We start from the raw sequence: 15,468 nt of genomic DNA, 5'->3' as shown, positions 1-15,468 counted from the left end.
GTAGGTAATAACAAAAACTAGAAAAAACTCAATGTCATCAACCAAAAGTGACTAACTTTTAGTATATCGCACGCAGAACACTATACAACAATAGAAGTGAATTAATTATAGCTGCATATATCAATATTGGTGAATGTAAACAATGTTGAAAAATCAAGTAGCAAAATAATATATACAATATGATTCCACTTAATGAAATTCAAATGCAAGCAAAACTTAACAATGTAATATTTAAAGTAATAAAAAAAACCTTTTAAAGCATGGGAATGATTAACACAGCGTTGAAATAAGTGGTTACCTTTTTCTGGGCAGGGAAGGGAATATGCCTGAGCAGGGTCACCCAGGGGTGTCACAAACATTAGTAATGTCTCATTTCTTAGGTTTGAGAAGTAGGTACATGAGTGATCATTTAATTTTTTCTGTTATTTAGTCTTCAAAAATATTCTTATGTGTTTTATACACTCTATGGTGTGCCTGATACCATTCATAATTTTAAAAGATTTTTAAAAGTTCAGATTCTACAGTAAAATTTGGATTTGAATTCCAAAGCTGGAATTTAAAAAAATCTGAATTTAAATTCCAAAGCTAGATTTGAATTCCAGCCCTGCTACTCACCACCTTTGCAGCCTCATGTAAGTTAACTAACCTGTTTGTTCATCAGTTTCCTCCTCTGTAAAATGGAGACAACATTACAAGGCAGGGAGGATTAAAGGAATTCGTATAGGTAAAAGCTGTACAATGTCTGGCACATAGTAAATGCTCAGTAAGTGGCAGCTTTGTCATTTATCTCTCACATTATCTACCTCAGAGCTGGGAGGACCCTTCTGTTTTGTGAATGAAGACACTAAGATCTTGGGACTTAGATCAACACTTGCCCAAAGCTCCACAAGTTGGTAGCAAACCCAGACTGCCTCACTCTTCCTACCAACCTTTTGGGTACTCTTTTCTCTAAGCATCATGAGTAGAGAGATTTTCTTTCCCTTGTTCACTTTTCATAAATCTGCTTTTCAATCCAGGTTTCCAGTACTTTATAATTTGCTGTATTGTTTCTTTTTTTTTTTTAAGATTTATTTTATTTATTCATGAGAGACACAGAGAGAGAGGCAGAGACGCAGGCAGAGGGAGAAGCAGGCTCCATGAAGGGAGCCTGATGTGGGACTTGAACCCTGGGACTCCAGGATCATGCCCTTCCTGAGCCAAAGGCAGATGCTCAACCACTGAGCCACCCAGGTGTCCCGCCGTATTGTTTCTTAACACAGAGCAGGTGCCTCTAGTGTCTTACAGAGGGATCAACAGAAGCTCAGTTCCCTGAAAGGAAACAGATCTCTGTTTATTTATTTATTCATTCAGCATTGACTAAACTCCTTAGCTTCTCTATGGGGGGCGGGATTCAGAGAAATTTGGAGGCTTTATAAGAGGTAATGACCGAGCACATCCCCATCATTGGATTTACCATGTTGTTTCATAATTATGTGTTCTTTCCCCCATCGGACCATGACCTTAGCACCACTACTGGAAATAGCCAAAGTTCCTGCTTTTGTGGAGTTTAGTAGCCAGTTGGGTAGGGATAGGTATGTCTGTGTAGTTAATTAGTATGTAAGCAAAGCAGATAAATGTGGACGGGTGATCAGTGCTATAAAGAAGATGAATTAGGAACAGGGAGAGAGAATATTCGGTAGTTTATTGTTTTGAGAAGAAGCCTGGATGGCGTAGATATACCACATCATTTAAAAATAAACGACTCCTTGGGACGCCTGGTTGATCCGAGGCAGGGTCCTGGGATCGAGTCTCATGTCGGGATCCCTGCATGGAACCTGCTTCTCCCTCTGCCTATGTCTGCCTCTCTCTCGGTGTCTCTCATGAATAAATAAATAAAATCTTTAAAATAAGTAAAAATAAAAACAAACCACTCTTGCGTCACCTGGATGGCTCACTGAGTTTAAGCATCTGCCTTCGCTGTCTCGGGTAGTGATCACTGGGTTCTGGGATCGAGTTCTGACCCATGCCAGGTTCCCTGCTCAGTGGGGAGTCTGCTTCTCCTTCTCCCTCCCCCCATCCAGCCCAGCCCCCTTGCTCCGGCTGTCTAATAAATAAATAAATAAATAAATAAATAAATAAATAAATAAAATCTTAAAAAATTTTAAATACACACACACACAAAACCCCCAACCACTCCTCTGAAGAAGCCAGCAGGCTTAGCTTTTTCTTTCCTGTCCCCGAGAGAGGGACACACGTGCTTTTTGCAACCATCGGCATTCTGTCCCCAGTTCCCTTCAGAAGTGCCAGTCCTCACTGGGGGTTCCAGCCCACCCGCCAGTGGGCTTAGCGCAGTTCCCAGGCCTGGCCAACAGGCTGGCACAGACGGTGACATAACTTACAGAAGCAGGGGAGTGCTGGGGCCTCCACAGGCAAGCGTTTCCCCCGGATTCTGAAAACAAGGAAGGAAATGACTAGAACGCAGAGTCTAGATAGGACTCGAAGTAGCGCCCAGAGCCTCCTGCTGGGCCCTAGGAGCGGTTCCAAGAACCCGCGGGCAAGGTCGCAGCGCCCGGGAGCCCGCCTGCCCACCCGAGGCCCGGCTGGCCCTTCCGGAGAGAACACAGGGAGGTGCCCCACCTGCCAGGGCAGCTGCCCACGGAGGCCAGCAGGCAAGGGCACAATTTACGAGTGAGTCACCGCAGCTAAGCCAAGGCGGTTGTTGGATGGCAGAGCTGTGGTCTCAGGAGACCAGGAGATTTACGGACATATTTAAAAAAAAAATCTTCAGAAAGTCCCCAGTAATCATGGCACAGATGCACTTCTCAAATACATGCCCTCTTTCTCCTCCTCTTCCTCTTCATCATTTTCTCTCTGCAGCCAGGTACCCCCCCCCCCCATCCCTGATTGCTCCAGGGTCTGGAATGGGGCCATGGCCATGGGAGAGCTGGGCTCCATCCCTAGAGTGGGCCCTTCCTCACTCTCATCATCTCACATATTCATTCCGACAGCTCTTTAGCAATGTCCGAGGGGTTTCCCGTGTCTTACTGTAATAATTGCCAGTATTTACTCAGCACTCTGTACGTTATCAAGCACTTCATGGACATCGTCTCACATGACCTCACAACAATGCTGTGGGGTTTTTATTGGGCTCATTTTGCCGGTGAGGAAGGCTAATGCCTCATCCACACACACTTAACTGGTGCTTGGCAGAACTGGGATTGTGCGTAGATCTTGTGGCACAAACTTCCCCCTTTCCCCTCTGTTGGGCTTCCAGCTGAGGCTCAAGAGGACCCTACCCTGCGAAGCAGAAGTGAGAGAGATGGGGCCCAGGAAGGCGAGGTGACCCGTCTGGGCTGCACACCCACTTGCTGACCAGAGGCAAGGTCTCCATCTCCAAGCCCTTGCTGCCCTTATTACCCTCCTTACCACCAGAACATATTTTTTTAAAAAATTGGTTCCTCTACTGTGTGGTTGTCTACTAAACACTCATTATGTGGGCTAGACATAGATTATATCTCTGTTTGACAAATGGGAAGGTCTGAAAGAAGGAAATTATCTGTTAATCCAGGCCCCAAACCATATCTGCTTTAATTCTCTGGATATTGCATGCAAACACATTAAATATTTTCCCTCCTTCTGTTAGTATATATGTTTCCACTGAGAGTCTGCTATTTAAATCAACATGGCTGCAACATTTTCTGCTTCTCTATTATTTTTATTATGTCATTACTATTGTTATACTATATAGTATTACTATTTATGTAATAGTTTTTAAAGATTTTTCAAATTTTTATTTATTCATGAGAGACACAGGGACAGAGGCAGAGACATAGGCAGAGGGAGAAGCAGACTCCTTGCAGGGAGCCCGATGTGAGACTCGATCCCAGGACCCCAGGATCATGACCTGATCCAAAAGCAGATGCCCAACCACTAACCTACCCAGGCATCCCATGCTCTCTCTCTTTAAAATAAATAAATACAATCTTAAAAAATATAAAAACCTCTCCATGCCTCCTTATCTGTATATGAGATAATAAATAAATTTTATTTATTTATTTATTCATAGGAGACACACAGAGAGAGGCAGAGACATAGGCAGAGGGAGAAACAGGCTCCCTGTGAGGAGCCCAATTCGAGACTCGATCCCAGGACCCCGGGATGATGACCTGTGCCAAAGGCAGACGCTCAACCACTGAGCCACCCAGGCACCCCTATTTATGTAATGTTTGTACTATATTATGTTATGTGTTATTATTATTCTTATGTTACCAGACTCACACTTTTGGAGTTAGAACGGATGTCAGGAAGGATTGAGCTCAACCTCATCACTTTACAGATAAGGAGACCGAGTCTCCTAGTTGCCCAAGGACACGCAGCTGGTTGTAGGCAAAGCTACTACACTAGGACTTGAGTACTCGGTTCTGGGTGCTCCTCCCTCTTCTCTCAGGCCTCTGACCTTTCAGCCTCTACCTTTGAGCTATGGACTCTGTGTCTATCTGTTTCAGGTTGGAGTGATGGACATTTAGAGGTTTACCCTTTACTTAAAATGTCAGGGGCATTGGCAGGTGATTAAAAAGAAAAAGAAAATGTCAGAGACAGAGGCCCCCACATGAAACCAGAAACAGTAGAGAAGCAGGAAGACACAGGACACAACAGCCAGACGGCGGCTCTGCGTTGCCCATTACTAACAAGCTCAACAGCCAGAGCTATGGGCCTGGAACAACTCATGGTCAGGACTTGAAGAATCCTGGGGGGACCTGAAGGATCTGTCCCAATTGCCCCCCCAAATGCTCAGCAGGGATATCTGCAAGCCAGCCTGGTTGGGGCAGGTTAAAGGAATCATAAAGGAAATAAAGTCTTTACATAGATCTCTCTGTATATCTGTTCCCCCATCATATAAGTGTATCCTTACTGTTGAAAAGTTTAGAAAGAAACAGCAAAGCAAAAAGACAATAATAAAAATCACTCTGATAATCAGTATTATATCACTTTTTTGGATTTATCCTTCCAGAATTTTTCTTTTCCTTTCTTTCTTCTTTCTTTCTCTTTCTTTCTTTCTTTCTTTCTTTCTTTCTTTCTTTCTTTCTTTCTTTCTTTCTTTCTTTCTTTCTTTCTTTCTTTCTTCTTTTTTTTCTTCTTTCAGATTTTATTTATTTATTTGACAGAGAGAGCACAAGCAGGGGGAACAGCAGAGGGAGAGGGAGAAGCAGGCTTTCTGCTGAGCAAGGAGCCTGATGTGGGGCTGGATCCCAGGACTCTGGGATCATGTCCTGAGCCAAACACAGCCGATTAAGTAACTGAGCCACCCAGGTGCCCCTCCTTCCAGAATTTTTCATATACTCATGTGTGGATTTTTACAAAAATAGGATTGCTTAGCATCATCTGATTTCCAACTGCCTTTTTTTTTTTTTTTTTTTTTTACTTACTGTCTTGTGAACAGCTTTCAGTATCAGCATATTAATGCATACACATACTCCTATGCTGTCGTGTATAAAGGCAGTGTGGTAAGTATTCCAGATTTTTCTGAGGAATCTATAACCACATGCTTGTTCATCACATCCATTGGTGTCTATTGAACTTTGTACTGGAAATGCCAGAGTGTGTGTGTGTCTGCGTGTGGCCTTGCTCCATGCTGTAGTAACGACCACAGATATATCTAGCCTGATATGCTTTACATACATTAATTCATTCACTTGTAAGCACCCAAGAGAAAGGTACTGACTGTTATGATCTCTATTTTACAGATAAGGAACCTTACCCAAGGTCAGACAGTGAGTATGTGTGAGAATCAGGATTCAGTCCTGGCAATCTGGCTCCAGCCCTGGCTCCTGACCACCACATTCCCAACAGTGGTTCCCCCTATTTGCTTCCACACTCTAGCCCCTTGGTCACATACTGGGAGGGCCTATGAGAACAACCAGAACCAAAAAGAAAAATCTTGGCATGACAGATGTGAAGTTCAGAGATTTCTTTAGTTTCCTAGTGAGTCACCTATAAGTACATCTCAGGCTTTGACAGCCATCCATTCAGTCTTCTTTCTGTGGTCTTTTCTGCCCACATATCCCCTTCTGTCCACACCCCCACCATCACCTTTTTTCCTATCTTCTTTGCCCTTCCCATGCAGAAGCTCCCTGAAGGAGGCTTAAGCCCTTCAGAATACATCAGCTGTGAAACAAACACATCTTTCTTTTGTTGCTATTGACACTTGTCAGACAAGACTTGTGTGCATTGTTAGGCTCTCCTGTTCATTTTCTTCCATCTTACCAGACTTCCTCCCAGGAAGGGCTGGGAGGAGGACTGGGGAGAAAGGTAAGAAGGTGGGGGGATGGGGGTAGAAAACCCCTATCCTGCCACAACACAGAGCCTCGGATTTTACTCTGCTTTGATGCTAATGTCTCTGATTCTCCCTGGTTCGTTCTGAAGTTTGGGGACAGGAGAGGGAGGAGCTCATGAGAGCTGCCGAACCTCCAAGCTACACCATGACTCTGAGAAGCTGTAGATGAGGAGGTGGCATGGACACTTTTATTTCTCTCCCCTTCAAAAAATGACTAGTCATCTTAGATAAGGCTGCTGTTAGAGCTCATTGGCTGGAGGTTTGTGTATGGCTGACTCAGGATCTCTTTCTCTGCCAGGGTATTTTTTTCAGAATGAAATTTCTCACATGAGAGAGTCATCTGGCCTTTCCAAGGGGTCTGTCTGTGATTGTCTGATTAAACTGCTGTAGTAAAAGATCTTTTCTTTTTTTAAATTTCCAATCTCATGCAGACCAACACTGTTTAAAAGCATATCGAGTTCTTGGAAAAAGAAAAGACAAAGAATTAGTAGGAAAAAATGAAACAAAAAGGGTCATATAAAATGAAAGTCCCATTGTTTTATTATTAGATTCAACAGACATTATCCAATTGCTAAAAACTTTGAATATGTCCTCTTGATTTCTGTGCTTATCTTGCCATAATCTAGTAAGAGTTTGCAGACCTACCCTGCCTGGTCTTTGGATGACACTTTGAGCAGTGTTGATCTAGTTCACTCATTTCTTGTCTGTTTGGGAAAGTTCATTCATTCACTTATTCACTTAGCGAATAAACACTTAGTAAGCACCTGTTATAAGTCAGGCATACAGGTTGATGCTTTCCGAGGATGACTGTGACACCATGATTATGTGTTATTATTACATAATTAGATTGCAGCAGTTATATACTACATCAATATAATGTGATGTTCACCATAAGAACATTGAAAGAAAAATTGTCCCAGACATGGTCTGGGACAGACCCTCTCTGTGTGTGATGTAATTCAGAGCCTCCTCCTGGGAAGAAAATCAGTACTCCTGATAAGATACTTTTGCAATTTTCTGATGGGGTTCTAATGGAATTTTAATGGAATTGACTTGTTCTGAGAAACCAGTCACCCTCACACCTCCACCCCATCCCCAGTCGACCATCAGATAACGTCTAGTTGACTTTTGACCATTCTTTTCTTTCTGTGTCTAGTCTAATAATGGTTAGCTGGCCATTTTTATCAAGGGTGGATTTTTGAAACAGACTCCTCCAGGCCACTTTCCTTGAAGAAAGGCTACAATAGAGTTTGACAGATGTCCGTTTCTAAAGAGGAAAGTGGAGGTCATTTTGACTGGGTTTGTGGAGCGTGTGGGACCTGGTGACCCTGCACAAACTTTACAGTATTTCTGAGGATTTACACATTCCTCAGGTTGTGGCCTTAAATTTAGTGAGATATGCACTAGAAAGGACTTGGTACCTAATAAGTGCACCATGAACATTCACCATTATTATGATGATGCCTATGGACGCTTGGCCATGGCTTGAAGTAAAAGCCTTGCAGGACCAGGTTACTACTTGGCTCCAAATCAAGCTCTGGGCCTTAGCGTGCTCTCACAGGAACAAGACTAGAGGAGCAGATCCATCATGGGCCTCAGGAAAGGGACTGTCTGTGCAATAGGAGCCTAGTTGCCTGGGAGGCAGAGGGGGCAGCCTGAAGTGGGTGAGTCAGCTGTGCTTGCATGTGGGGAACATTGGCATTTCCCACACTTTCAAAGCTCCTCTTAAGGTAGAGGGGGAGGGAATTAAGTAGATTGAACTGGGGGCTGATTCCAGCTGAAAGACTTAGCCCAGAGTTGGGGTGCAGCAGGTGTGTGATCTGGAAGGCAGCCAAGCCCGTTCACCCCACAGCAGTGGGAGAACACAGAGCTCTCCTGTGGTTTCGAGTCTGTGGCTGTTACTCAGGTACCATTTATGGGCTGCCCTTTTTTTTACAACTTTTCTCTTAGCTCGAAGGCTTGGGCCAAGGGGAGGGGGGTGGCTGCTATCTTCTGTCTGGGTCCACTTTCTTCTTTCTGCTCTTGGTAGAAGAAGCACACTTGTCATGTAGTGAGTCATTTTTCTCTTTCTACCTCAATCTATTTTCTTAGAGTCCATGTGTAAGAGGTGCTGGAGTAGGGGGAGGGGAGGGGTGGAGGAGTAGAGTAAGGAGAGGGAGGAAGGGAGATGGGAGTCTGGTCAACCCTTCCAGCTCACATTGTGTTGTGGAGACTTACAAACTAACGGTTCTCTGCCATGGCCCCTGTGGTAAAGGCAAGGGGAGGAGACAGGGAACACAGAGAGCTCTGATACCCTGCAGGACATCTTTGTGACAATTAGAACATGGCTCCTGCTCTGGGTGCACATGGCCCCATGCCAACCCACAGAACCCGGGCAAGCCCAGCACAGGCTGGGTTTCAGTCTCCCATGTCCTCTTTGCCTAGAGCGTTGTTCAGTGAACAGCCTTCACAATTGTGACAAGCAACCCTGATTGGGGGAAGACTAGGTCCAAAAGCTGTGGAAGATGAGGGCTCATAAGGAGCTCAGTGAAAGGTAAAACCTGCACTTGGTTATGGCTACGATGTCTGGTGGGCATAAAGGTATAGCACATTTCTAGAAAGAAAGCTGTATTATTAGGCAATCACTCCTACTTATCAAGTACAGCCTTGCACTTTTTCTATCGAGGCATCAGTCAAGTCCTGCTGGACCTCATGAGCCCCTCCTCTTCCACTGTGCTTGGACTCAGCCCCTGTTTCCCCCAATGCTGCCTCCTTTGGGGTCCCCAGGAAGAGGCTTCCTGGCCTTTAAAGTAGAATCTCTACCCCCAGCCTCTCTGCTGCTGCTATTACCTCTTAAAAGAAGACTCTGGTGCCTTATTCTGCTAAAAGTATTCTTTTGTTTTTCTCCTCCCCCCCCTTTTTTTTTAAGATTTATTTATTTACGTATTTGACAGAGGGGGCAGGAGGAGGGGAAGCGGCTGAGGGAGAGGGAGAAGCAGGCTCCTCGTGGAGCAGAAAGCCCATCACAAAGCTCCATCCCAGGACCCTGGGATCATGATCTGAGCCGAAGGCAGATGCTTAACCCACTGAGCCACCCAGGTGTCCCTCTTTTTTCTCTCTTGCTAAGTAAGTAATGATACTTACTATTAGAAACAAGAGAAAACAAGAAGGTAAAGAAATATGTGAAGAAAATTTTGCTTAGTCACATAATTTTTTGCTTTATTTCATTCCCCCCCCCCCCCCCGGAGAAAATATCTAAAGTTTTCATCAGATTTGCATAAAAAAGTCCATAACTTGGGCAGCCCAAGTGGCTCAGCGGTTTAGCACTGCCTTCAGCCAAGGGCCTGATCCTGGAGACCAGGGATCGAGTCCCGTGTCTGGCTCCCTGCATGGAGCCTGCTTCTGCCTCTGCCTGTGTCTCTGCCTCTCTCTCTCTCTCTCTATGTCTGTGTCTCTCATGAATAAATAAATGAAATATTAAAAAAAAGTCCATAACTTTAAAATTTCAAGAGCCATTGTTATAACAATATTCATGAAATCCAAACATAAAGGGCAGAGAACGTTCAGAGAGGGTTTCTTGAACTTATATTATCCTACTGTTTGATTTTCAGTGAATTATCTAATTTTCATTAGACCATGGTCATGAACACTGTTGCTTATTTTCCTGCCTGGGTTGGATGGCCTCAGAATCACATTATTCTAATTGTTCACTAGCAGCCATCCCATTCTGCAGCCCCTCACCCTCCACGATGTCACCAAAGTTGTAATCTTAAAGCCTTTCTTACATCATGCCTCCACCAGACTCCAAGCAGCAAATTGAGGTTAACCTTCTCCATTGTCTGGCCCACCCAGCCTCTCTGATCTTATCTTGTTTTGCTCTTTAGCTGGCCCTGCCTGCCAGCCAGGCTGGTCAATGTACTGCCCACCACATGGGCATCATCACCATCTGTCTCCAGATCATTGCTCATAATCCAGGTCCTTGTTACCATTTCCCTTCAGTTTTCCAGAACCTTCCCATTCTGCAAGGTCAGGTCTCTGAAGTGGGGCACCTTACCTCTGTGTTCCCAGAGCACCCCATATCCCCCATCATGAACCCCATGACTGTGTGCTGTGACTCTTGCCTGCCCTGTCTGTCTTTCCCACTGGTTGGTAAGTTTCTTTAGGACAGGGGCTGTGTCTGGCCAACATTCACAACGTTGCCTGGAACTTGGTGTATACTGGATAAATGTTTGCTGGATAACTGAAGCCTTTTCTGACAACTGTTGCACAGGCCTACTAAAGGATTGTAACTCCCCAAACTTCTATTGTGTGTATTATTTCTACCAGTAACTGATGATCACAATTGCTGGGGGGGTTCTTACAAAACACAGATTCGTAGAGCTCTATCCCAGCTCAGCTGAATCAGAACCTAGGGGGATGGGGTCCAAAATCTGTATTTTTACAAAGTTCCTCAACTGATCTGATCATCTAGTTTGCTTCATTTCTGCAGTTCTCAAACTTTCTGGTCTTGGGACCACTTTACACTCTTAAAAATCATTAGAAAACCTAAAGAGTTTTTGTTGATATGAGTGGTAGTAGCTATTAATATTAACCAAATTAAAATTATAATGGATAAATGACAAAATATTTGTCTATTAATTCATTTGAAGTAATAATAGTAATACATCAAATGTTAACATCATGACACATTCTTAAATGAAAAATCACTCTATTTTCCTAAATAAAAAATTTTAGTGAGCAAGGTACCATTGTTTTATGTTTTTGAAAATTGCTTTAATGTCTAACTTACCTGGATCTCATATCTGCTTCTGTATTCAATCAGGTGCAATTTGCAATGTGTGGCTTTGAATGCAATTTATGGAGAAAATTCAGCTTCACACATGTATGTAGTTAGAACAAAGAGAAGTACTTTAAAGGCCGTTCTAGATAATTGTGGATAGTTTTTTTAGTAGTACTCTAAAAATGGATGTTATAATTTCTTAAAAGTTAGTTGCAATGTGGAATCTGAAACCGTATCAGTGAACTCTGAACATTGTAGAAAAGGAGAGAAATAGGCAAGTAAGGCTTTAGTATTATTATAAAAATAGTTTGGACCTTCTGGTTCCTGAAGAGAGTCTTGGAAAGCTCCAGGGCTCCTGGATCACACTTTGAGAAATACTGCTATATTCCACAACGTTCAGCACTTACATCTTGTTCTCAGACTTTTATTTTCATTCACTCAACAGATATTTATTGAGTGCTCTGTGCCAGGCAGTGTTCTAGGTGTTAGGGTTCTGTATCTAACTGATCTCATGACCAATTATATTGAAGACAAAGACCCAATTTCAGAGTTGCAGTTAGAGAACCCAGTCATTAGGCAACTTCGTGCAAACTAGAAAAAAAATCATTTCCTCTGAAAAGACACATTTCTTGGGCACACACCCCTGCAAGCAAAGGCCCTTCTTTCAGGCAGAAATAACCTTGCAACTGGACACAGGGCTTGGTGAGAGGAGCATGGACAAGATGGAGGCTACTCTTCCCTTGGCTGAGCATTTTTATGCAGTGAGAATCTTATGCAACTGCTCCTGATAGCCTTGAACATTTTATATTTCTCTTGCTCTCTAAGCTGGTAAGCATTAGAGCCAAATTTGAGCCTGGGCAGTGAGGTTCCAGAAGGCTTCAGTAAAATCTGTGGCCTTAACCAGGAGCCTATGCAATTCCTGATGCATCCCCAAGTTGCAGGGATGTGGACAGCAGTTGATAATAATATATCTTCTTAGGGTTAATCTCTTGTTAGAGATTTCTAACAGATTTATGCAATTTGAGAGATTTAGTACTTCCAAAAGACAGTAAAAAAGCTAAGTTGAGGGACATCTGGCTGGCTCAGTTGGTAGAGCATTTGACTCTTGATCTAGAGTGGTGAGTTCGAGGCCCATGTTGGATGTAGAGATTACTTAAAATCTTAAAAAAAAAAAAAAAAGCTAAATTGAGAAGAACTGAACTTATTTCACAGAGGAACCTATACACAGTTAACTTGAACACAAATATATATTCAACAGCTACAAAAAATGCTGGTCTCCTTTGGTGTTAACTACCAAAAATTTGTCACCAGGGCATTGATGAATCTCTCAGATATGTGAAATCATTATCTGGGCACTGATCCTTCTTCAGTTGTGTCAAATGTCACTGATATTCAAGTGGAAGAGAACTGAAAATTTGCCCATTGATCTATTAAATGTAGCAGTGACCTTATCAAGAGCAGTTTCATCCAAAAGGGATTGGCAAAAGCTTGAGTGGAGTGTTCCATAGAGGATTTTTCCATTTGGGTCTAGCTGAAATGTTAAAGAATGGGGCTTTCATCAGCTATATTTCCATAGAGCTCATTATTTTGTTCAGTTATATATCTTAGTGCTTTGCTACCGAATCTATGCAAAGGCTGGAGATTCATTCTGCAGACATCAGTTGCTGTTGTCTTCATATGTGGGGAGCCGCTCTGCAGCAGAGTGATGAGACTACCTGGAGTGTGGTGAGCTGAGAATAGCTGGGGTCTGGGGGTGTCTCTCACCATATAATTAGAGCTCACACCTGCAGCCCTTCCTGCACCTTACTGCAGAGCTCTGTGAAGCAGACAGCCCAGCAAGTACAGACAGCTTGAGATGACCGAGGGCCCAAAGATGTGGTTGATGGGGGGTAGGGGGGACAGGGAGGGAGACCGGGAGGGAGAGGAACAGGTAAATTTTTCAGGGCTTCCAAGAACCATCAAAACAGAGTTTAAAGCTCTGTAGAAGAGGCCAGGGGAGAACTAAGTGAGGCCTAGCAAAATCGGGCTTGGACCGGATCCCCTGTGGCTTTACCATGACCCTCTGCTCTCCTAGCTGCAGTGTCTTCAATTATAAAAGGAGGTGACTCGTCTCTATATATCTCTTCGGGTGCTCTGAGCTGGTATAGTACCACTGCAAGGTCTGTGGGTTGAAAACAATTTTTTTTTTAAAAGCCTTTGTTTTTTTCTCCACAAGTAGGAAAGAATGTTTTGGAAATGAAGTTTATTTTGGAGCTCAATACTACATCCAAAGGATAATAACATGAAACTGTGTTTTCATTACTCTTCTAATGTCTCATCCAAGCTTTTTGAATATTTAATGTGATTTTCTATGATTTAAAAAATGTATTATTGAAATATAGTTGATATCCAATGTTTCAGGTGTATAATATTGATTGGACAATTCTATACATGACTTAAAGCTCACTACGATAAGTATAGCCACCATCTGTCACCATATGATGTTATTACCATATTTTTGACTATACTCTTTGTGTTGTACTTGCTGTCCTTGTGATGGACATATTCTATAACTGGAAGCTTATACCTCTTAATCCCTCTCATTGGGACACCTGGGTGGCTCAGTGGTTGAGTGTCTGCCTTAGGCTCAGATCGTGATCCGTGGGTCCTGGGATTGTGTTCTGCATTGGGCTCCCCACAGGGAGCCTGCTTCAGCCTCTGCCTATGTCTACCTCTCTCTCTCTGTGTTTCATGAATAAATAAAATCTTTAAAAAAGAAATCGCTCTCACCTATGTCTCTGGTCTCCCACCCACCACCTCTCTGGCAATTACCAGTTTGTTCTCTGTGTTATGAGTTCGAGGTCTTATAAATTTGCATCAAGGATATGTGGTACAGAGGTTAAAAGCCAGGTTTTAGCATCAGCAGATGATTCTGAGTTTATGTTCTTTCATCATAGCCATTTGTTAGCTGTGTGACCAAAGGCAAATTATGTGGCTTCTCAGGATCCTTGTTTTTTTTTTTTTTTCCCCAGTATCAACTGGGGATAATGCAAATATCTTTCTTACAAGTTTTTGTGGGGATTAAGTGAGATAAATGCGTGTTAAGAGCTTAGCATAGGGTCTGGGACATAGCAGGCATTCATTAGCTGCTCTCCCCACCATCACCCCGCCACCTGTGAAGTAGGAAAGGGCAAAAAGAATCAACCTACTTTACAGAAGGGAAACCAGAGTCCATATGCAACTGGCAAGGTATAGGAAGCTCATCAGTGAGGCTGTCTTGAGTTAGTAGCTCCTTCCTTCCATTGTTAACGTAAATCACAAATGCATTCTAGTCCTCCTCTGAAAGAATTTCAGGGTGGATGGAGGGGCTTGCACTCAGTGGTAGCATCCAGAAAGAGGAAGATCTTCCTTTTCATAGGAGTGGGATATGCTGGAAGTTTATTCAAAGCACTGTGCCCCTCCACAAATCACAGCTGCAGTCACTCCCCTGTGTCATAAATTGGATTTTTTTGAAAGGCCTTTTGGTCCTTGGTTAGTTGAGTTACTGCTGTTCTAGATCTCAGGTTCTCCATAAGTTTAGGTGGAGAAAATTACATTATTAAAGGGTTGATCCTTTCTGCTTGATGAGGAGCAAGTTTGACAGGCCTAATTCATTTTTAAAAGCTTAGTTTCCAGAACTAAAACTTCTCCAAGATAAAATCAATGAGCCTCCAAGTGTGATCCTGACTGCTTGTTACTTGGAAGAATTACGAGGATCTGAAGGTGGAGGGTAGGGTATTAAGGGTATCTAAGTGTTTTTGCCTTTACATTATTTCTCTGGGGTATTTTCAGAAGGTATTTATCCTTTGATCACAGAAGGTATTTATCCTTTGATCTGAAGGTGGAGGGTAGGGTATTTAGGGTATCTAAGTGTTTTTGCCTTTACATTATTTCTCTGGGGTATTTTCAGAAGGTATTTATCCTTTGATCACAGACATAAATATTTCATAATTCTTATAAAATTATTTAATTCTCAGCAAATTGACATTGTTTTGGTCCCTATTAGTTCTCAGGGTAGTTCTAAAGTAATAGTCTTTACCATTGGCTTTGATAGGAATTTACTAGAATAAGGTACAGATTAGAAGTCATTTTTACAGAGGAAAGAGGCTAAAGTAGCTTTATTATTCATCTATCAGAAGCAGTTTGCATCCATCTGGCACCGTGCAAAGATTTAGTTAGTGGGAAATCTGGGATTTAAGCCCTGGCAGTCTAGTTCCAGAGCATATTGCTAAACCACTATGCTATTCTGCTAAACTGAACTCAATTTTTTTTTTTTTTAAATTTTTATTTATTTATGATAGTCACAGAGAGAGAGAGAGAGAGAGAGAGAGAGAGGCAGAGACACAGGCAGAGGGAGAAGCAGGCTCCATGCACCGGG

Source organism: Canis aureus, chromosome 2, assembly GCF_053574225.1.
Source record: "Canis aureus isolate CA01 chromosome 2, VMU_Caureus_v.1.0, whole genome shotgun sequence".
NCBI lineage: Eukaryota > Metazoa > Chordata > Mammalia > Carnivora > Canidae > Canis > Canis aureus.
This window is presented reverse-complemented; position numbering follows the sequence as displayed.